The 23,840-nt window shown below is 48.5% G+C and overlaps 1 protein-coding gene across 1 annotated transcript in view; it reads left to right on the top strand.

Annotated features, from left to right (window-relative positions):
• Positions 1 to 23,840, top strand: part of Klhl29 (kelch like family member 29) — a 309,174-nt gene that overhangs the window by 76,437 nt on the left and 208,897 nt on the right. Inside the window, exon 2 of the mRNA XM_028875573.2 lies at positions 8,253 to 8,360. The gene's annotated coding sequence lies outside the window, so the exon portion shown is untranslated. The remainder of the gene's footprint in view (positions 1 to 8,252; positions 8,361 to 23,840) is intronic.

Here is a 23,840-nt window from a genome sequence, read left to right as displayed (position 1 = left end):
CACTTGAGTCCAAGCTTTAAAGAGACAGCATCCCCAGGAGCTGCGTGGAAGAGGAGTGGACATGGTCACCCCACACGTATACCTACCTAGATGGGACTGGACAAGGGGGTGCCGTGTCTCTCTCTCCACAAGAAAAGAAGGGAGCCCACCCCCACCCGGGCCGGCTTGGTAGAGCAGCAGCTGGCCTGCCTGTCCGTGAATTAGGGATGTTGGCGCTGTCCCGCCTCTCAGGGCACTTGAGGCGGTCTAATGAGGCAGAGGAGATGCAGAAACGCTCCAACCGGCCCACAGTGCCAGGCAAATGTGAGGCGTCATCATGAAAAGCTTAAATTTATGGGTCTGAAGGAGAAGCAACATCTGGGAAGGAATTATTGCAATTTAAAGGGAGGATGTGGGTCTGTTTATAAGTGCGGAATCTGGAAGCAATGTCTGGTTTTTTTTTTTTTTTTTTTTTTTTACAAACTAATTCATATTCCAGTCAGAAAACTATGGTGTGACTATCTTCCAGATGTTCAAAAGAAAATTGTAGAAGATGAGTTACATCTTGGAGGCATTTTCTGTCTTTCAATAGGCTTCACTGAGCATCTACTATATGCCAGGTGTGCTCACTCCACTAACATCTTTGATGCCCCCGTGGGCAAGTCAGGATGTAATAAGTCCCATGGGCCCTTTCCGTGCTCCCTCAGTGCGGAGCCTTTAGGAAGTGCAAAGGTCCTCCCAGATCTGCCCCAGTGACAGAAACATCTGTATAAATGTGTGGTGGGGACCGAGGATGTGTGCTGTCATTGAGTGATATGACTGGATTGTATGCAAGATCATTAATTTCTAAAGGGTTTGCTGTTTAATAGGGGAAAATATGGTTTGGGTGAGTATGATCTGTAAACTTGATTTCCTGATCAAATGTTTCTGTCTAGATTCCTGGCAGTCTTGTGGTAGCACAGTAGGATCCATTCAAGTCAAGAGCACCCCGTTTTCCTTATCTCTACATTTTCTTTGGCCCCAAGACAATGAGGGTCAAGGGCAGGCTTCATGGGTGACCCACGCAATGATATTGTGACACTCTCCCGTGTTCTCTGGCAAAGCATTCCAGAGAACGCTGGGGAATTTCTAGAGAAGGAGCAGATGGGAGATGGGTCAAGGGAGAGTCTAGTGAATGTTGAGTCGCAGGAAAGAACTGGGGAGTCTGAGATCAGGACACTAGGAAGAGCTTCGTTGCCTGGACTCTTCGGGGTTCCAGGACCAGAGTGATGCTTCTTGGGTGGGGAGCTCTGTGAGGAGCCCCAGGGTTTAGCACAACCCCTGTAGCAGCAGCAAGGCCACCCGGGGAGCCTGTTGCCATGGGACCCGTGTGACTTAGCCCAAGCTGACATCACAGAATGCCAGAGTCAGGGTGGCTTCACCACTGAAAATGACTCCATGGTTCTACAAGCTGGAGAGTCCTAGGGAAGTCCTTATAGTCCTTCTAGTGTGATGCTCTCCTGGCCTCAAGCTGAAACCCTCCTCCTGTGTCCTCATGGGGAGGGTACCAGTTCAAACATTCTGTTAGCTTGGGGGCTCTACCCCTTATGTCCACAGTTTTAACTACTGCAGTAAAGTCCCTACCTTCAAATATAGTCGTGTGGGGCATTAAGGTTTCAGCATAGGAAGGTTTGGGAGCACACAAATCAGTCTGAAGAGTAAGATGAGAGAGGAAATGGCCTAACTCAAGTGTCAGTCATATAAGCCGGTGACAGCTAATGCGTCTGCTTAGCATTCTGAGCAGTGAGTGCTCTGTGTGTCACAGAGGAGAGAGGGAGAGAGGAATCAGGGTTTTCATGGCAGGTAGGTGGCCAAAGTCATGCCCTGAAATAAGGATCTAGGAATAATGTTTTGTGGTTTTTTTTTTTTTTTTTTTTTTTTTTTTTTTTTTTTTTTAATACAAAACAGGCAGTTCATGCTCATCATCGTTCTCATCTTGATGGGAGAAAGAAGGGCAGAGAGTTGACCCAAGAAGGGGTAAAAATTAGTCCCTGGAGTTGAGGGGGGAGGGTGAAAAAAATCTTATACATCAATGGCTTGTGACTCCAAAGCTCTCTGACAAAAAAAAAAATCTTACTCTTCAGAACTTAATTCCTCTTATTAGGAAGAATTTAAATGTCATATAACTCAACTTTTGTCTTGTGGGGCGGAGAATGATAATGAAGAGACCGAGTGGGGGGACGCTGGGTTAATCATCTTCCTGATTGCGAAGAACTAGAGCGTTGCTCACTGTTGACAAGCGCGTGGCAGGTGGAGGAGGGGAACTTTGAAGCAGGGCGAGGTCCCCTGACCCTCCAGGCTGTTTGGGGGCTGTGGAGTTGGGATGTCGATTCGCCAGGGACTGACGGAAGTGAGCGTGCCCCTCCCCTCTTCTTTTCTTCAGTTCAGGGTGGTCGCCATTCAGCAAGCATGGCACAGCTCTCATATCCTTATTGACAGGTCCCTGGTCACCCAGAACAAAGGTGTATAAACATCTAGAGCTCCATTCCTGGCTCCCTGGTTGACTTTTCTGTGTGACTTGAAGAGGACTCTGATTTTTGCGGCGAGCCTCTGTTTCCTCATTTGTAAAACGGGAGCTAATAAAAGTAATCGGTCCATCACCTTGTTAGGAAAGGTAAAGGAGAAAACATGCCTGACTTTGGCAAACCTCAAGCACTGTGGAAATTTTGTTACTCCTCCAAGCAGGTAGCGTGGCCTCAGCAGACACAAACGTGCTTTGACAAATGTGTGTCCACAATCAAGCTTGCCAGGCAGGGCCTCACCCACAGCTGAAAACGAGTAATGGATCTCATCAGTGGCCAACTCTGCACCTTAATGGAAATGGGAAATCTCTGCGTGGTGCTGGGTGAACTCTTAGAACGTGCTCTGTCTTCCGGACCCCTTGGCCCAGTGAACTGTTGCGAACCTAATGGATAAACCGGGTGCTTATTTTCGTATTGGCAAGATGCCTACAGGCTTTGGTGAGCCCATGGTTGATATCATTAATGGATGGCCTGTTTTTCTGTCTTGTTGAAAGAAAGCAAGTATGAATGAGTGTTCCCTGTGTGGGATGTGTTTGGAGTGGATGTCTGAGCCTGATGCAAGGCTGCTGTGGAACCCTGCATCCAGGCTTGATAAGAGGTGGGCTTGGGGCTAGTTTTCTCCTCTCAGCTTATGGCCTCCAGCTCCTTTCCTTTGCTTTCCAAGAAAGACTGGATCTCGGTTGCCTAGCCAGCCAAGGGGTGCTGGACGGCTGAGTACTAGAACTGTAATTGGGGTGTATGGTCAAGAGCCAGGCATAGCTAGCTGCTTTCTGATCCTGTATCAAATGGGAGAGTTCCTAATTGGTTTCTCTTCTCGGCAGGCAGTTTCTCTTCAAAAAACTGGTGTCTTTTATAGAGAGGTAAGGACTCCTAGGGCCCTTGTTTATAATTCTCTTGGCTATCAGTTTGGCTCATGTCAGGAATCATCTGTACCTACAGATTTTGAGTTGAAATGGTTCTCTGAGTTAGGTTTTTGAAATCTCTCAGCATTTAACCCAAACAGCCCCATTCTGGGTTCTTGTTTTCATAATGGCCTTTGTCTTGTCAAAGTTAATCTCATCTGCTAAGTACCCTGGGAAGGTAAAGATGATAGATCCCACTTACAAGCAGTAACGTTACCTGGCATGATTTTAAAAATGAAGTATCCTATGTCCTTTTGCTTTTTAATGTCATTGCTCTTGAAATGATAAGTTGCCTTCTGGTAAGTCAATTAATGGAAGAGAAAGGATCAGTTTGACTTGAAGTAACCAAGATCAAGCCCCTAAGTAAGATGTTGTTACCATCTCACCGGATGTCAAAAGTCAATCCTAGCTCCCTGTGACTTCTTACATTCCATCCTGAGTGAGATGTTTTCCCAGGCCACAATCTTCAGAAACTGAAAGTTTTACAATGTTATCTTGGGATCAAAATTATTACTAGATCTTAAACCCAGCACTCAGGAAGCAGAGACAGGAGGATCTCTGTGAGTTTGAGGCCAACCAGATCTATATAGCAAGCTCCAGGACAGCTATGTATAGAAAGACCCTGTTTCAAACTAACAACATCAAAAATGTTTCTAGAAAAAAGGTTGTTCGTATTTTATTGAATTTTTAAAATTAAAATATGACACATCATTTTCCTCCTTCCTTTTTCTGTCTTCACTCCCTCTCAAAATCAAGGACTCTTTCTTTAAATACACACACACACACACACACACACACACACACACAGAGAGAGAGAGAGAGAGAGAGAGAGAGAGAGAGAGAGAGAGAGAGAGAGAGAGAATGCCTAAATGCAACCTACTCTGTCCACTTAGTGTGACTTACATATATGTGATTTCAGGGCTGACCACTTGGTATTGGATAATTAATTAGAGGGCTCCTCCCTGGAAAAGACTATTTCTCCTGCTCTGAGCATTCCTTAGCTGCCTGTACTTCTTTGTCTGTGGGTGGCATCCTGTGAGACTTCCCCTCTCAAGGTAGCATGTCTGTTGGTATTCTCATCATTCAGCCGTACGACTGTCATTAAGCAGCGATATTGTTGAGGTGTCGTGAATGAAGCTTCCCTGTCACTTCTAGGCGAGGCAATCTCACAGCCGACTCCCTAGTCCTCATAACGGCCCTGGCTCCTCTTCTGTAAAGTGGCCCAAACCTTAGGTGGAGGCACTGTGGTGTGTCCGTTGGGGCTGGGCACCCCACACTTGTTCTCTGCCTATTAACCAATTGTGGTTTCCCATCCTGTCTCCATCTGTTACAATGAGAAGTACTCATCTGTGGGTCTAAGGATAAATATTTAGAATGCAGTTAGGAATTGTGCCCATTGAGTGAGGTAACAGTAGTAGGTTCTCCTCCACGCTCCATGACCTGGCTAGCCCAGGTTAGCTGGCTGGATTTCCACTATCAGGCATGATTTCCCTCTCATTAAGCACTGTTGGTTAGCGCCAAGATATGAACACCACTATCGCACCCTTGGGGCTATTGTGCCATGCTGGCTGTAATTGTGGTTCCTAGGCATTGTGGTTCATTCTGATCATTGAAACTCGGTTTCTAATAATTTAAAATCACTTTCTATGCCAAGTAGCTCATTAAGGCGGAATGTGGATGGGTGGAGTGGGTGTAATTTGTAGACCATCTAAGAAGAAAAGATGACTTGAGTCGTGATCTATCGTGCACTGATGTGGCATGGGGCACCATGGGCCCAAGATTCAAGTATTAAGATAATAGTATTTTAATATCTGTCTGTTCTTGGCCCCAGATCTGACTGTAAAAAAGAGAGGTTGGTTAGGTGGGGCAAAAGGCAGCGAGAAAGGAAAGATAAGACTAGATAAATAAAACCACTAAGACATAGACTAAAGCTAGTTGTGAGCGAAGAACAGCTCAAGACCCCTTAAAGGGGGAGCACCTGGTGGGAATGGGCCAGAGCATCGTGACTTGGGAGCCCCTTGCTGGGGACATAGAATGACTGGCGGCACTCTTGAGCTGTGTGGTACTGAAGAGGGGACAGTGTGGATGAGGTTGGGCTCACAAACCATGTCCTCTAGTCTGAGATATGGGAAGTGGGTTCTTAGGAACTCAGTAACTCACCGGGCATCACAGAACCATGTGGTTGTATAAAAATTCCTCTTGTAAAGTCATGTGTTCAATCTTTTCCAAAAGTAGCAAATAGGTTCAAATGTATCCTTTGAAAAGAGTCAGACAAAAGAGCAAATCACAAATGCCTAAGTGCGGTATAAAGATACCACAATAGTATGATATCCCAGCGCTAATAATGAGCATAGAGGTAATCACTGCCTTGAAGTTGCAGGGGACACGGGGAGGCAACTATGACTGGAACCTAATGGGGGGGGTACCCTCTCCTTCCACCAGCCCTATCACCTCCAGCTGAGAAACACAGCACAAGATAAGGCAACAGGGCCCAGCCCATACCCAGGCTCCCACAACAGGGCCCAGCCCATACCCAGGCTCCTACTGATGCCCCCGTAGGTTGAACCTAACCAGAAGTCAGAGGATGTCAGAACCATAGTGATGCCCCAGATAGATCAGGTGTGCCTCAGAGGACCCAGAGCAGGCAGTAGGGTAAGAAGCTGACCCGGATGAATGGAGTATTTCCAACACACTGGCTCATGGGTCATTTTCCTATCAGAAGATCCTGGCTTTGCATGTGGCTTGATTCCCTTCAGAACCCTCACAGTGACCTCCTCTGGAAGTGGTGCCTAACACGAAAGAGTAGGAACGCAAGGCCCTTGTTGTAGGTCATAGACTGTTCCGTATTCCCTTCCCACTACTGTCCCTTGAGCCTCCCGTCTGCCTATGCTGTATTCACTATGTTAGGGTCTAACCTGGGTCATGGCGTCCTCTGGCCACAGGGACTTGCACTATGTAGATGGAGGAGAAGAAAAGCAGATAATCTGACTTGCATTTCCGAAAGATCTTTCTCAGCTGCCTGGTAGCAAGGATCCTCATGCTTTTGACTGACAGCCTTCACAGTGGCCTACAAGTCCCTCCACACTCTGAGCACCCGCCACTGCAGCTCCGTCCGTCTTCTGCTGGCACGTCCCAGGTCCAGCCACAGAGACTTTCTCGGTGATCTTAACATGGTGTCCCAATCCCCAAGGCACTTTGCGCTGCCTCTTCCCTTGGCCCTAGACGCCTGCGTCACCCATTCCCCATTCCCTTCCAGTATGTACGCAAATGTCACCCCTGTGATGCCGACCTCACGCGCGCCCTCTGTTGAAATTGTACAGCAGTCCCCAGACAGTATCCTCCACTCCAGCCACTCACCCTCTTCTAATACAGTTTTCACCTATCAAGTTCATGGTTTCTTGTCTGTTTTTACCCACCAGACTATGGACTCCATGAGGGGGAGTGATATTTTTGTTTTGTTCATTCATACATTTCCATTGCCTAGAAAATGGCTTTATTAGGCTTCAGGCACTCAATAGTTACTGAGTAAACGAGAAATGAGTGAATGGATGGATGGATGAATGAATGAATGAATGAATGAGGTTCTTGAGAACCTAAAATCAGTGTGACCACTGTCTTCTAGACCTCTCTTTTCACCAACACCTATCTGCTCAGGATCTTTCCCAGAAATTCATTGATCTTCCGATCGCCATTGCTGCCAATACCTTGTGGCTGAAGTGATCGATGTCTCCGCATGCGTCACACTGGCTTGGTGGAGGAAATGTATTCACGACTTTGGCTCTGTGTCAAAATTAAATGGTGACCTTGGCTCATTTTGCCTCCCCACAGAGGTTATTTCTTAATCGTAAAGGGAACGCTCTGTCCTTGGGAAAAGTAATATTTCTGCCACCTTCGGCTTTCAAATGGCTATTTGATATGGCTCACGGGTGTCCCTGTCAGAGGCAGCTGAAAAAGCTTAGGTAGAGAGGATCAGCAAATGGCCTGTCGTGTCGTCAGAAGCTGGCCATGAGGTGGGATTTGTTTACAATAACTTATTTACCTGTCCAAATCCTTCATACCACATTAAAGCTTTCTCCTGCTAGCCAGGACCCTGGAGTGCTAAGAGGAAAAAGGAAAATCAATTGATAATGATATATTCCGTTAAAAAAAATATATTGATTCCCAGGTAATGACAGTCCTGTGCTTTTGCAGGGAGGGTGCCATTTCCCATCATGGCGATGGCTTTCTCATATATTATGTTTGAAAGAGTGAACAAGGAATCACCCTGCCTCCCCATAATAGATAGCCTCTTCCTAGTAGGTATTAAATCTATATTTAAAACATTTCTCTCCAAGGATTCCATTCTTCACCTCCTCAAGGTCTTCTTCCCCATTGTCTAAAAGAAGTAATGATTTGTTATTGTAATTCTGGAGTTTATGGCCTTTTCAGTATTAAAGACCGAATTTCTTGGGGGGTTTTCCATCTAGAACTGCTCTGGGTGGATTAGGTGGGAAACAATGCCATCCTTCTTACTCTAATTCCATGTTAATGGCTCCGTGATGGGGATGAGGGGTAGCTTGTGTAGAGGGTGGGGAGGCGACTACTCACTGTACTCCATCATCTGGGTGTGCTATGGCAGAGTTTGGTACCCTTGTTTGAGAGAGTCCATATGGAGGAAGGGTCAGCATCGGGGAAGAACGTGAGGTGGAGACAAGCAACCATTAAGGGTGGTGGTCATCTAAGATACTGGAACTCAAAATCGAGAGTTCACAAAAATGATGCTTGTTCCACACCCCGACCCCATTCTTCTCCCTCCTCTTTCTCTCTCCAGACTGTCTGGCTTCCTCGTTATGCCCACGCTTTGCTAAGTGCTGGTGGCCATCCAAGTTTTTGCATCCTGGGGACGAATCCTGAGCTCACCAGAGACGGACGGCGCAAGGTAGGTCTCTACTTAACAAGCCTGGAATGAGGGAGGCATCCTGCCTAGGCAAAGCTGGCTGTCTTCTCCTTCTGAGGGGCTAGGCAAGAGGGAAATGGTACTGGTCCCTTACTCAGTGGTTAAGGAGAGTTTTACCACAGGTGTGTGAGCCATAGGGCTCCCCATAAGCCATCTTGACCCCCATCTTGAGTGTCTGTAGGAGTTAGATCTGGGGCTGGCCTACATGACCTTGAAGTATCTTAAAATCTGTTGTTTTTCTTTTTGGAGTTTCAAAAGTTCAAATCTTACAGTTCAGCTTTTTTGTTACTAAAATGTATTATCAGAAAAAAATGTTACATGTTTTAAAAGGTCACCTCTAAAAGCTGAGGGTATCACTCAGAGGTAGAAGGAGTTCTTAGCATATACAAGGCCCCCAGATTCAACCTTGAACACCAAAAAAAACCCATATGTGTATATATGTGCATATACATATAGAAAGAAACCTAAAATCGTATAAATGATATAATTATATCCTATAGAGATAAAAAAATTCTGTGCATACATAAAATGTGTACATAGGTCTATGCATGCATACATGGGATCACACTGTACCCACTACTACCAAGGGTAAATGCTATTTTAACTCAACAGTATGTTAGGGCAGCATTTTATCTCAGCAATTAGAAATCTGTATCATCATTTGTCAAAGCTTCCTATTCTCGGTACATAATAATTATATATATATATATATATATATATATACATATATATATACACATATATATATATACATACATACACACACACACACACACACACACACACACACACACACACACACACACAAAATACATAACCTACTTAATGCCCTAAAGGTGGACTTTTAGGATTTTTTTGAATCATCTGCTGTAGCAGTACCACACAATACATTTCTGAGAACGTACTTTGCATAGTCATTTATTTCCTGGTGTTAAATTCAGAGAGATATGGCCTAACGTTTAGACTGTCAATCCAGGAACAAGTGGGTTAGGGAGTGGCAGCGGGGGTGTGGGGGTGTGCAGGGGTGAGTTGTGGCCTACCCGATGAGAGCATAAATCTGAGGAAAAGCAGCTGTAGCCTTCTTCTGTCACCTGCCAGCAAGCCAGGCACCACATGCCTGCCACAGGGATGAACCCGCAACTGGACTCACCAACACTCATACAATTACTACCACTCATGAAGCAGCTGAGGCTGGGGGGCGGGGGCGGGGTTTCGGGATCGCTAAGGCTCAGCTGACCTAGGCTCATGTTCTTGAGAACCCCCGGCCAGGAGGCTTATACCTGGGACCAGCGGATGCTCGCCACTTAGCTTAGAGCATCAGGCCAACCAGGGCTCCTTCCATGTCAGGAGAGAGCCTTGTCTTTGGACTCAGTGACGGTGCCGTGGAAGGTAGCATATTATTCCAGGATTCTTCACAGACACAGAGGGAAGGAAAAAACTGTGCCTCTAGGAACCCAGGTTATAGACAGCAGAGACGGACATCAGGAAGTTAGAGGAGGCTACAGGCTGGGCCTGGATCAGATGCCGCCAGGAAGGCACCCACCACCCAACTGTGCCTCAGCAGCTTCTTCCCAGCGATAAAGCAGAAGGTAGAGCACAGAGAAAGACTGACGGGCAGCCTCCTAACCCAGAGAGCTGGTGGGCTGTTGGCATGAACCTAATAGCGCCTCTGACTGGGGTTTGGGGTGGAGGGACTGTCTTGTCCATTGTCGTAGGCCTTGGGGGATATGTGACTTCTGTGACTGATGCTTGGGAGCCGTCTCCTTCCCAGCAAACGGGGTGTAAAGAAGAAATTTGGAGGTGTGCTTCACTGTAAGACCGCTTTCGTTGGGTTATTCTGCCCTGGCTGTGTGCCAGGAAGGAAGAGGTTGGGGAGACCCCGAAGGAGTGATTTTTGCTTCCTTGAATGGCTACCCTTAGTTTGGTTCTTCTTATTCCCTGATGCCATTGCAGGTTTGGCATGGAACTCAGATGGGTCCCAACTTGGGGTAAGCGTGCGTAGATTCAGGATGGGGGAGGAGGTTGGCCTGACAGTTCTCACCAGGAATACCAGATGGAGTGTACCTTTTGAGGGATTTAGTATCTGCATGCCCCCAGACTGGTGTCCCTCTAGTGGATCTTTGTCTGGCCTACCAGTGGTCAGTTCCTGAAGGGTAGAAGTGGTATGTAATGCAACTCTGAATTATGTCTGCCTACATGCCACCAACACCAACTCTGGACCCAGCCAGGACTGTCTCTGTGAGTTCCCATCATATATGGGCCCAGTACCAGATATGCTTCTTTTTTTTTGTTTGTTTGTTTGTTTGTTTTTTCGAAACAGGGTTTCTCTGTGTAGCTTTGCGCCTTTCCTGGAACTCGCTTTGGAGACCAGGGGGGCCTCGAACTCACAGAGATCCGCCTGCCTCTGCCTCCCGAGTGCTGGGATTAAAGGCGTGCGCCACCACCGCCCGGCTCAGATATGTTTCTTATGTCTGGTCGGGATACCCACTAATACCCCCAGAGGATAAGAGAAGATGCTAGAAGCCCACTATGGTACCCATTGACCAGTCAAAACCCTCCTGGACCAGTCCACTGGGTCCTGTTACAAAACAGACCAATTCAGGAACAGTGGGTGGAGAGCTGCTTGCCTGCTCTCTGAAGCTGGATGGAAACCACCCAAGGAACAAGAAGGGGGTCCCAGGAGCAGTGGGAGAGAAATCTGATGTTTGTGCTCCCAGGGGTGGCGAGCTGGAGACTCGAGTCTGTGCAGAACTGAAGATTTGGTTAGGGGTGGTAGGAACAGACTTTTGGGCTCTGGAACAGGTGCCAGTTTTCCTTGACACCAAGAACAGGCCTGCACCGCATCCCTTGCCTCTGTCCCTGGGACTGTGGAACCATCTCTTACAGTCATCCCAAGTCTTTCCACCCCAACCTCCCCCCCCAAGCAAGCAAAATGCCCTACATGTCCTGTATCCCCCAAATCATAACACGTGCCTCCAGAGTGGATGGGAGCTGTTCATGTTCAGGCCCTGAGCGTCTGCACTCACTCCAGCGTCACTGCCCCTAAATCGGTTGTAGAGACACCCTTCCACCACACTCTGCCCTCTGCCAGCCTCCTCTACCCACTTAGGGGAGCCTCATTTCCCTAAGATATCCAGTTTCTCTTCTCCTGTGCTGGCTCCTGTCCATCTGCGTGAGATTTCTGTGGTCCCCACCCCAAGGATGAGCCATGAAGACATCACTATGCTGCTCTGCCCATTCCCTCATAATCTTGCTGCCTTTCCTGGCCCACCCCAGGGACCTCCATAGCCACCTCCCCCACTAGACATCTGAGCCCTTGAGAAAGCAATGTGCCTGTGGCCACCATCTGGACACTCTAATGCCACCGTGGCCTTAGCTGGGCCTTGACTCTGGCTGGCATATTCTTGCACACTCTCTTTCAAGGGCCTTTTATGTCTTTCCATCAGAAGTTTCCCCAAGACCTCAGTGGCTTCTCTGCTCTCTTTATTGGTCATACAGCTGTGCCCTCCCTGGCTGTGGGAGCTGCAGATCTCTTCTGGCTCCTCTTCCCATTCCCTAAGACAGTGGCTCTCAACCTTCCTAATGCTGTGACCCCTTTAATACAGTTCCTCACATTGTGGTGACCCCCCAACCATAATATTATTCTGTTGCTACTTCATAACTGTCATTTTGCTACTGTTACGCATCGTAATGTAAATATCTGATATGCAGGATATCTGATATGCGACCCCCAAAGGGGTTGAGACCCACAGGTTGAGAACCACTGCCCTAAGGTTCCCCCCCCCATCCCCAGCTTTCTATCTCTCTAGTGTCTTCTGTTTCTTCTACCTCAGCTGTGCCCTGGATTTGACACCCAGCTGGGCTCTCTATCTCTGCTTATCAGTTATTTTTCAGAGTCCTTCTTGGATTAAGCCTGTCTAAAATAAAGTTCCTTTGTTGGTGTCTCCTGTGGGCTTTCCAGGGACTCTCCAGCACTCTGAATCCCCTGGCTGCATCTGTGTCCTCTGCACGAGGGTTTCCTCTTCCTTCTCTCCCCATTCTAGAGGACAGGGTCTATCCTTTTCTCCACAGGCCCAGCACAGGGCCCAATCAGTCCATGGGTGTAGAAGGTCACGTTCTGCAAAACCATAGACCATCTTCTCATAGGCAGTGTGATGGAGAGGACCCTGGGATTGGAGACAGCCCACCAGCTTCAAGTCCAATCTCCCAGGAACTGTGGGAGCATCCACAGAGTGAGCCTAACTCCGAACTCTCCTGTCAGGGGACTCTGGGGACACTGAGGGAGAAACCATACAGGACAATGAGAAGAAACTGAGAGCAGACTATGAGGGTACACTGAGGGAAGGGATCAGCCATACCACCTGGCCCACAACGTCCAGCTTCAGGGCACAGCATCACAACCCAGGCAGCTTTGCCCATCCTGGAGGCCCGGGTCTGTCCACCAGGAGTTCTAATTAAGTTGTTCTCACTAGAAGGGTATCTAGCTTGAATTGCTGTTCCCGATTCAAACTGTCACCTGTTTACCTGGGCCACCAGAAGGCAGGAGAGACCCTGGAGGGACCCAGGGGGCACAGAGCCTGTATGTGCATAGAAATCCCTCTTACCTGGTGATGGGTGGGGTGAAGGGGCACATCCCGGTTCCTTCTGTCTGCAGAAGCTCGTGGGTCACCTAGGCTGGAATAGCTAGCGTCTCTGAGAACCTTGGGGTTTGTTTTTGTGTCTGAGTTTGACTTTCTGAGTGCCCTTCCAAAGCTTGTAGTCACCCTTGCCTGCAGGACTGCTGGGAACAGTTGGGAAAAGGGCAAGGCGTGGAAGTTAACCCCAGCCTGGACTCTGTGAGAAGCCTAGGATGGAATACTTTTTTTTTTCAAATTTGGGGGGCAAAAAAAAAAGGACTAGGGTCATAGTGGCCTTGCCAGCCTTGCTCTAGTAAAGGACCAGGTGTGTATTTTTGAGTGGCCATACTCTTTTTTTTTTTTTTTCAAGATTTATTTATTTATTATGTATACAGCATATATGACTGCAGGCCAGAAGAGGGCACCAGATCTCATTACAGATGGTTGTAAGCCACCATGTGGTTGCTGGGAATTGAACTCAGGACCTCTGGAGGAGCAGTCAATGCTCTTAACCTCTGAGCCATCTCTCCAGCCCAAGTGGCCATACTCTTAAACGTGTGGATCTTCATCCATTATAGGTGACCTCGCCCATAATTAAAAACCACTCAAAAGTGATTTTTAATCCATTTTGGTGGTATATTTCTATAAGCCCAGTACCAAGGAGGCAAAGGATCTGGAGTTGGAAGTCAGCCTGGGCTGCATATTGAGATACTGTCTCCTTAAAACAAATAAGATGTTCTTTTAAACTTTTCTCTTATTGCCCGGAATTTCTCTCCACTCTCCCCGCCACAACCTCTTCCTGGAACAGACAGTGCCAGAAGCCATCGAGGCTGCAGGACGCACACTCCGTACACGGCGAGGCAAAGGGTTGCCACGGTACTCATTGCTTTGTTCCTTGAAGCACCTCTGGGCAGCCACACACTGGGTATCATTCCACATCTGCTAGCCAGAGAGCTTCAACCAATGCTCTATCCTTAATGAGCTTTCCTGCGGGGAGACCAGCAACTAAACACACTGTTAGCACATGGGGAGGATGCAACAAGAATTTACCTGAAGTGCTATGGGAGAACATGCTTAACAAATGTTTCTAAAGCAGTTTCTATAACGCCGGGTACCATGCTAAGCATGGGGAGTACTTCAGGAACCGTGGGAGAAGAATCCCCAACCCAAAGCTTACATTGGAAACAGAAGTACCATCACATCCTGGAGACCGTGATGCTTGCTTCTGTATCCTCTGATCTAGGCCACTCAGAAGCTCATCCGTTACAGCTGCCAAATTGGTATTTTTACTCTCGATTATAAGCAAGCTGGCTGTGGAGAGGATGGAGATGCCTAAGCCTCATTCACCAAGCATAAGCTTGCCTCCCCACCCATGTAAGACAGAAGCAGCCTAGCAACTCTTCTGGGCCCTTCCTTTGATTTGTAGCAACTCATTTAGATAAAAGCATCTGGTTTGTAAGGTAGCAACAACAACGACAACAAGAAAGAAATCATTAAAAGCCTATTTCTGCTTTTACAAAGTAAACTAATAACAGCACAGAGGTAACAATTAACCCAACTCCCGCCCCTTCCCCGGGTACCCAGGCAGATGCTGACCGTGGGAAATAAAATCAGAACACAGAGAAATTCTTCAGAAGGGCTCTCCTGGAGCTCAGTACTCAGGGATGTGCGTGCATGCGCAGGGATCCCGGCCAGCCCCGGAGCCCCACCCTCCCATTAGCACGTAGAGTGGTACCCTGCCTCTCCATCCCAGAATAGAGAGTGTGATTATTTATTTAACACCGGTTCTGAGGCTTTCTAACATGCATTTGGAGTGCTCTGCCATCTTCCATAGGCACGCGCTTAGGTGCCGTTGCTGACACATTGGGATCCAATGAGAAAGCTCTTCCTTGTGCCAGCCGGTGACGGATGGACTTTGCTCCGGTCCTGACTCCTGGGCTAATGTACTCCTTGGAGCGCTTTGCCCTCTTAAGCCTCAGTATCTCATCTTTCCTCGAACAGTGCTTCTTGTGAGAACTCTTTCCTCGAGTGAAGACCTGATGCTGGGGCACCCCCAGGACCCATTCAGCCCTGGGCCCCTCTCTGCTGTGGGCTCCTCACTGTTTCCTGTGTATCTGGCTCCTCGTCTACTTGCTGGCCTGCTCTGGGCATGTGAGGGCCACCCTGCAGAGCTGAGCCAGAGCCCTTGCACCAGGAACTGCTGACTAACTGTAGACATGCTCCCCGGTAGTGGGTCCTGGGCCCGTCTTGTCGCAGAACCCTCTAGAGGGCAGTGGCTGGAACTCCATCTCTAGGACACTGTCAGAGGTGTGGCATGAAGAAGGTGACTTGGAAAGATGCTTCATGGTGTAGGAGTCAGGAAGATCTCCCTAAACTTTGCTTGCAACCCAGGCCCTTGATATAAAGCCTCACATTCCAGCCACATGGAGACAAGTAGATTCTGTAGTCATGCGTTCGTCCAATCTTTCGTTCTTGAAAGAGACATTTCTAGGGAGCTGTGGAAGTTGGGAGCATGGTTGTCGGTACCAGACGGCCTGGATTCAAATACCAACATTGTCTCCCCTGTTTCCCAGCACAGTGTGTAACTCTCAAGCCTCAGTTGCTTCAGCTGTGAATAGGGGTTCTGAAAGTGTTTACTTCGTGGGGTATGCGTAAGCCTTAAATGAGATAACATCGTAAAGTACTGTCTGGACTCATGCCTAAAGGATGGCACTATATAGAGACTTGCAGTTAGTCCAAGGAGCAAGGGCAGAGCATGGGGACCCATCTCCTGCTCTCTTGAGGACCAAGAGTACCTTCCAAGAAGTTATCCTGGGTATGTCTCTCCACATCCCTCTATAGTCCGGCATCCTGCTGCCCTGGCTTGCTGAACATCTGTCAGCTGGTGACCTCTGTGTCTAGGAGGCTGGAGTGGCCCTCCTCCCACACACTAGGATCCCAAACAGCCACCAAGATGCATCCATTTTCTGTTCCCCATGGAAGCACATCCCTTCCCACTGACGGGAGCCCATCCTCTTGACCCGTATCATGAGTGGTTGGATGCACTGGATCCCCAAGGGGTTGTCAGGCTCTGTCCCTGGGAGTGACACTGAATAAGGCCCCATGAGAGCTGCTGGGACTCCACCACAATTAGCACTGTGGCTTTAGAAGAGATGTCAGCGTGTCCTTGGGGGCATCTCTCATTAACAATTATGAAGTCATTATCTGGTAAATAATTCATAACCCGAGAGATGGAATAAGCTGCCAATAAACAATAATCCATTTAAATGAGGCTTGGCAGGGGTGAGGGTGTGGCCGTGAGGAGGTTCTCTCCTGAAGGGCAGTCCCCTGCTCACCTCCAGTGTCCTTTGCCTGTTCCTAAGAGTCCTGCTCAGGCCTGTCCTCCTCTTTGGGTAACCTGCCCCTGAGCTCAGGCAGGAGAAAGCCTGTGTGGTGAAATACACACAGAGTGCCGTATTTGCCCCTGGGTCCCGTCCCACCCCACCATCACCCCAGCCCTATACCTGTCAGTACTGCCACGCTCTTTACAGAGGAATCAGCTTAGATGGGGGGGAGATGGTAAGTAACTTGCCAGAGTCATTTTATCAGAACCTTGGGTCTGGAATCCAGGTCCATATGACATGAGGGCGGTTACAATTAGCCAGTGTCTCACGCCCTCCGTGTCTGTGTGACCTGTGACTCCCCAGTGAAACAGTATTAGGAGGCCCGCCCAACTCCCCCCCCCCCCCGGTTGGGTTCCAAGAGACACCTGTATAGATTCATCTGCCTGGTTGGGTGGGTAGTTATATAGTTAGGCATCTTAGTGATATTTGGAGGCCAAACCAGGGGTACCATGGAGGAGGCAGGAGGGGATTTCTTCAGGACACTAGACCTGAACCTGAATGTCCATCTTCTAACAGACATATTGGTTTCTGTCTACTGGGCCGAGACTGCAGCCTCTGGCTGTGCTCAGGGAAGGTGGAGGAAAGAGGGGGGAGGGGGGAGAGGGGGGAGGGCACTGTACCATATATCTTAGTTCTGGCTGTGACTGGTACTTAGGACCAGTTAGCTCTATGGAAAGTGCCCCTCCCCTGCCTGATCCATCACCCTATCCACAGAGCTGGCTCCACCCTGTATCTTCAGGGCCACTTCGGAGGCCCTCGGGGTTCCAACCTCATTGCTAACAGACCCCATTCTTCCTTCTCCTGAATGATGGCGCAGTGGACAGGATCCTTCCCAAGGCCTGGACTTACGTAACATTCTCTCTCGCCAGGCTTCTCGAGCAACCGGAGTCTTGAGCTATTGGCTCCAAGGATCAGGGTGGGGTGGTGGATATGTTAGTGTCACACATCTGGAATGCTGCACGGACCTCTGTGGCCAGGCTGTGTGGTAAAGGTGGCCACAGTGGTTATTTATTTTTTTTTTTTTTTAGATGTGCTTATTTCTCAATAGCTGAACTAACCAGCCCCAGGGTGAGGTCCTTCCTGGCTCTTTAACTTCTCTTGCAGCCGGCAGGGTAGTCAGGACAGGCCAGTGTGGGAGCAGGCAAATATATGCTTCTTCCTAGAAGTGCCTAAAGCAGCTGGAGCCCCTCATTCCAACCTCCCATCCCCTCACAGCCACCTTTGAACTGTGTTGCCTCTCGGGAGGCGCTGGCCCAGACTTGATGGGCAGGCTACCACAGTGGCATACCCTGCCGCTGCTGAACCCTTTGCCTTCAGGATGGGGGTATGTTCTACCCTGGACATCTTCTGCCTCTCCCATGACCAATTCCAATTGCCTGTCATTTCCCACCATGAGTGTCCTAGAAAGGAAGCTGCCACTTTCATACCTGGGGCCTGGAAAGGCTAGACCCAGCCCCTAGCCAGGAAAGAGCAGGAAACACCAACACCCATCCTTTCTTGGTTCTAGAAGAGAATTCAGGGGACACACAGAGGGACCCATTAAGACATCATAAATCAAAACAGGAGTGAGAACAAGTGTAGGAGAGGAAATGGAGCGGAGCGTGTCACCTACGTTAAACCACATCTGAAAATCCCACACATGGGCTGCAGGCTGCCACAAACCTGCCCCCAGGCCTCCTTTGGAATCGTCTAGGATTCTGGTGGTCATTGTGAAACCAACTACCTGTTTCTTGCCATACAGAAGAGTGAGTGTATCTCCAGAAATGTGTGCTCAGAGGCTTGCTCCAGGCTAGCACCTCCTCTCCTGCTCAAGCTTAGCCGGTCCTGTGGAGGCTGGGGAATTGTCGCTCCAGCCCACTGGGACAGAACTCAGTGTGCCTTGGCTGTGGCTAGATAGGGAAGGAAACACTATTGTAGACAGGGACAAGGACGCTGTTCAGCCCCAGTAGCAGGCATGAGAGAAACTGGCTTTTGTCACAAGGCAGAGAGCATGGCATTTCTGGGAGAGACGGCAGAGAGGATAAACCTAAGAGCTCCGGGGACGGATGCTCAATGGCAGACATGTTCGTATCCAAATGGCTGTGGTTCTCGGTGAGGGGGTTCTCTGGGCTGCTAAGTGGTGTTCCTGGAGGAGAAGCCTGCTCAGAGGCGGACTTGTTAGCCGGCCATCTTCCTCCATCTCCAGTAAGCCCTGGGGATGGGTTGTCTCTGACACTGAAGCCTCTGCCCAGAGATCTCCAGGGAAGGAAATTCCATCAGCTCCCAAAGTCCCGTTCCAGTGGCTCCTGCAGGCTTTTCTTCTATCTGACCTAAATCTCTCTTGCTGCAATTTAAGCCCATTTTTCCCTTGCTTTGTTTTGAGTGGAAACAGAGAAGAGCTAGTCCCCAGATGCCTCTGAAGGCAGGGTGAATCAGAAGTCCTACATCTCCTGCCACACTGAAGTGTGTTCAGAATCCTGTCCTGTTGGATCAGTCTCCGAGGCAGCCTCCAGAGAGAAGAGCATTCGCATTAATGACAAGGGTCTCATCTTGGTGGAGTGCAGGGAGTATAGGGGTGAGTGTAGCAACTGATGAGGGACCCCCAAGCCAAGGGTGTGGCTCCTGTGGAGCCAGGAAGACAGGCGTGTGACCAGAGCAGCATCGCTGAAAAGTCCATCCTTCTAAGCAGTCAGGTATTCTTCAGGAGGGGGTGAAGTCCTGTGGAGGGGGTGCCAAGTTCTCCAGGAGGCAGGGAGTCACAAAGAGGAGTGGCGTGCCTTTTAAGTAACGCCAAGGGAATTTTGTCAACTCCCAGGTTACAGGCTTAGGTTTGAGAAAACACTCTTGGCTGTAGCTCCTGGGCCCTCATGCTTAGGTGGGCTCTCCCAGCAACCCACAGCCGATGCAAGCCCCCAGCTCTGCCTATCACAGGTCACTCATGCATTCACTTGTCAAAGTCTGTGGAAAAGGGGTGCCTCTGGCCAGGAGACTACACAGGTGCATTTTTGTTTTGTTTTATTTTGTTTTAGAGGTTTCTGCTGGCCGCCCGGACCATTCAGTTTCTTTCTTAGTTTTTGTATCTTTCTTTCTATCCATCTTTCTTTTTTTTTTTTTTTTTTTTTACTTCTGGGAGTAAATACAAACCTCCACTTCTTTGGGCTACAGATGAGCTATTTTGTAGGCCACTGAAGCCAGTTCCTGGAAGAGCCGGGTTCATAGTACGTGTGTTTCTTTTCTCTGATTGGGAAGCAGTAGATCACACACAGCAACTCTGTATAAAAGCAGTGATGATGAGTAGCCCTGACAGTACTCGGACAGCTCATAATAAATGCAAAAGAAGAATTTTTGTATTTCCTAGGCCAGTGGAATTAAAACCTCCCTCCTCTACAGGAGAAACGGAGAGAAATTGAATCCTTTTTCCTACACGGTGATCTTTCTGCAGTACTGAGATGTGAGCAAGGTCATTGGATCTTTTTTCTTTTTTTTTCCATTGCTTGGTCAAAAGTGCCCCCCCCCCCACTACTTGGCTTCAGTACAATAGAGGAGGGGGGGATGCAGTCTGCATTGATTGGATTTAAATAATGGAATTGCCATTAATATCTCCCATAAAAGATGATTGATTCTGACTTGGATTTATGGGAAGTTGGGGCTTATGAAAAGTAAACAGAGTGGCAGCCGTTCAATATGAAGGCTGGTTTATGCACCAGCTCCCCCTCAGGGCTGGTTAAAAGGATGGGCTCCCAGCCTACCCTCCCCTATGCCAGCAGCTGGGTCATGAGGGTCCCTGCAGGCTCTGGAAGGCTGCCTAGGCTAATCCAGGAGACAGGCTGAGCTCTACCCCTCCCTCCTTCCTTATATCAGATCTGAGAGCGAAACTCTCTGTTTCCAGGGAGAACGGCATCCATCCCTGTTGTAGGGAAGCCCATTGTTACGAATAGGGCAAAGGGTCCCTAGTGGCACAGAACTTTTTCTTTACTTCTTTTTTTAACAAGGTCCCTCATTGCCTCAAGCCCTATGACAGGTGGGTCCTTGGGTAATAACATTTCCTGAGCTGTTCCTTCTAGAACCTGGGAGCTTACGTGCTGCCCGGGGACCCAGAACAAGTTTCTCTAGCCCTTCTTCCTCCTGTTTGGCAAAAGCCCTCCAAGAAAGGAGTACGGACCAGCCCTGAGGAGCCTCGGTAGTGATGGGGCTGGGGGTTTCGGTGTGTTGAGTTTGAGCCCCAGAGTCTAAGACCCGTGCTGGTAGCATGCAGAGGTGTACGGTTCTCCAGTGTGCCGGCCCACGGTTCCTAATCCTCTTACTTTTGGTGGTCTCTTTCATCCCTGCCGAGTGTCTGAATCCCTTATCACTCGCTTCCAGCCTTCCAAGTACTATTGATCTTCTGTCCCTCACCTATGAACTGGCAGCTCCCAGATCTGTCCCTAAGCTCCTGTCCCACATGTCCGTCCACCCTCCCCCCCAACCAGAGTGCCCCTCGGGTACCCTAGACCTGCCTGGACTCACCTCTGTCCTGAAGCCCTGTCTCCAACTGTGCCCCTCAACTCCTAAGAATGGCAGCATCGCCTCCTCAGACCTAAGTCACCGAGGCATACTCCAGCTTTCCCTCTCTGCCTCTTTGTGCCAGACGCCAGACTCTTGGCTCTCTCTCCTACCTGTCCCCTATGTATCCTTCCTCTCCACTCCCCATCGCTCTTGGCTTTCTCCATGGGCTTTCAACATCTCTAACTAAGTGACCACTGAGTTCTCCTGTCTCTCCAAGTTCATCCTGCTCACTGACCCCCATCACACTATTAGATTCCAGCGTTCCCTGTCGGCCAAGGCAAATACAGACACTTGCTTCTCTCATGCTGAAAACACACAAGAGCTCATACCTGGTGCTTCCCACCACCATGCCTATCATACGCTGTTTTCTCCACTCAGAACTTTGTTTCCCGCCATCCTCACTGGACAGGCCCAAGACAAAACCAACTATTGCCTCTCTGGTGGCCACACATCTAGGTCCAGAAGAGAAAAGAAACCTTTGATAGCCTCCTCCATTGCACATGACCAGGGCCTCCAGCCTTGCCCACCCCACCCCATAAAACATCTGTGCCCACCCAGTACCAGCTGTTTGACAGCAGGTCGTAAGGTCTCAGCAGACTGGGCCCGATACCTGAGTTAAAGGATGCCATTAACCGCCTAGCAACACATGAGAGAATGGTCCTGGTTTTAGGAAATGAGCTGTAACGGTCAGTTTTCTCACCTCTGCAATGGGAATTGGGGGACTAAGAGGACCAGAGAGGTCCACTGGGGCTCGCCATGGACATGCGTACGTAAGACTCCAAGGGATATTCTGGAGTTCTCTGAATAGCACGTTTGCAACCCAAAGGCTGATTGGCAGGGACACTGATGTCCCAAAGGAAGAGATGTGTTGAGCGAGTTGAACTCTGCCAAGTTCTCTGTGGTCTTTCCATGGCCTTACAGTACCCTCCTTTAACAAGAGCCGGTGTGAAGTGTTCTCTGTGGTGAAACCCCTTGTATTTTGTGTTGTTTTGTTTGTGACAGGGTCTCACTATGTAACTCCGGCTGGCCTGGAACTCACTATGTAGACCAGGCTGGCCTCAAACTCATAGAGATTCACCTGCCTTTGCTTCTTGGGTGTTGGGAACAACCTTTTGAGTCCTCATATAACCTTTTGAGTGCCCTGCAGTAACCTCACCAAGTAGGAATTGTTCCCATTTTCACAGATGAGTCAGTAGAAGTTCAAAAATTTTAGATGACATGTCCAAGGGCACAGAGTTAGTGCCAAAGCCAAGTGCACACTGGTCTTTGGTTTGAAGCAAGTGCTCGCTCTTCAGCACTTCCCAGCTCCCATGCCGTTCCCTCTTCTCAAAGGCACTGACCTTTATTAAGTCAGTGTGCCCGCCCCCCTTTGGCCACCACGGTCATTGGCAAAATGCAGCCACTCATACACCCGGTGAGACTTTGGCATAGAAATAGCATTGGATCCGGAGCCCACACACCAAACTTCCAACCCAGCCTCTCTCGGATGTATTGGGTAGCCTTGAAAAGGGCGTTACTTCCACCTCTCTTTCCTCTGCTACGATGGGAACAGGCCAAGACCTAATGGGCCATCGGACAAGATGATCTCCAAGCTGCTTTTTCTGCTCCAGCATCTCATCGCTCAGCCATCTTGCCCTGCCCCCTTCCCGTCATGGCAGGAAGTGCTGCTACACAAGCGTGGAGCTGGGTTTGCCCCAACCTGGCCTGCCAGCGGCACTCTCCCTTTACAGCCAGCAAAGCTCCCGGGAGGTCCCAGGCCAGGGGCTTTGCTGTCTCTGACACTTGCTGTACCACAGCCAGGCAGACCACAATTTTCACATACCCCCGATGGCAGCTTTATCTAATGAGAATGAGATGCTTACACATATTTTCATTTTAAAAAAATCGGCTATTAATTTGTCAGAATTATTCATATTTTACTGATGATATTTTCCATGTATCTAATCAAGGAGCTCATGAATAGAAATGAAACTATTTAAATACAGAGATGGTGTACATTGTAAGATCTTGTTTTCTCAAGCTGTTTCATAATGCAGTGAATACATTTATTTCTTCTAAAAACAGGTTTTGCAACCATCAAAAAAACATTTTTGAAATCCTTGTTTAAATACGACTCTATTCAAATATGCTAAATTAGTGTGAGCCGTGGATGCGTGCGGGTGCATGCGCGCCCATGTATGCGTCTGTGTGGGTACTAGAAGCAAATGCTTTGTCTTCTGGCCTTCTCCCTGGGGACAGGAGATTGTTTTATGTTGAGAAAACTTAAACACACACACCACACTCACATTTTTGGGTCTAATCCTAAGGACAGATAGATGGCAAAGTGCAGGTACCAATTGAAATTGACTTGAATAATATTCAATATTCGGGATAATTATTTGTACAGTGTAGACTTTTCAACTGCTCTGAATTCCAGCAGCACTTACCAACATTGAAAGAGGGTTAGAATCATTAAACAAAGCCAGATATTAAATATACTACTTGCTATCTCTTGAAACATTAGCAAGTAATGTAAAACACATGGCGTCTACTCAATGGAAAATCCGAGAATACAAATTATAATAGTTGTCTTAAAAGACCTCTGGGAAGCTTGAGCTAAATTGCTTAATTCCATTAATAACAAACTATTACTCTAGCTATTAAAGTAACATAAGGTAATAGAGATCATGTCGCGAGATTGTGCCGGGACTCTTTCTTCACCTAGCACAAATTTATTCAGGGGCATTGATAGATTTTAATTGACTATGGCAACTGAATAGCAACAAAGGAAATTGGATGTCTTTTGAAAAGCTCTACATTTTGTAGAAGCAAATAGCAACACCCAAATGAGGGTTTAGGGGAGCTGGGATGGGCGGGAAAGGATGCTGGGAACATCTGTCCCAGCTGTTCCTCCGAGGAAACGTCTTCTTGTGACCCTAAGGAGATGCTGGGTGGGACTA

Source organism: Peromyscus leucopus, chromosome 22, assembly GCF_004664715.2.
Source record: "Peromyscus leucopus breed LL Stock chromosome 22, UCI_PerLeu_2.1, whole genome shotgun sequence".
Lineage (NCBI taxonomy): Eukaryota > Metazoa > Chordata > Mammalia > Rodentia > Cricetidae > Peromyscus > Peromyscus leucopus.
Note: the sequence above shows the minus strand (reverse complement) of the source record. Positions and strands in the feature narration are given on the sequence as shown.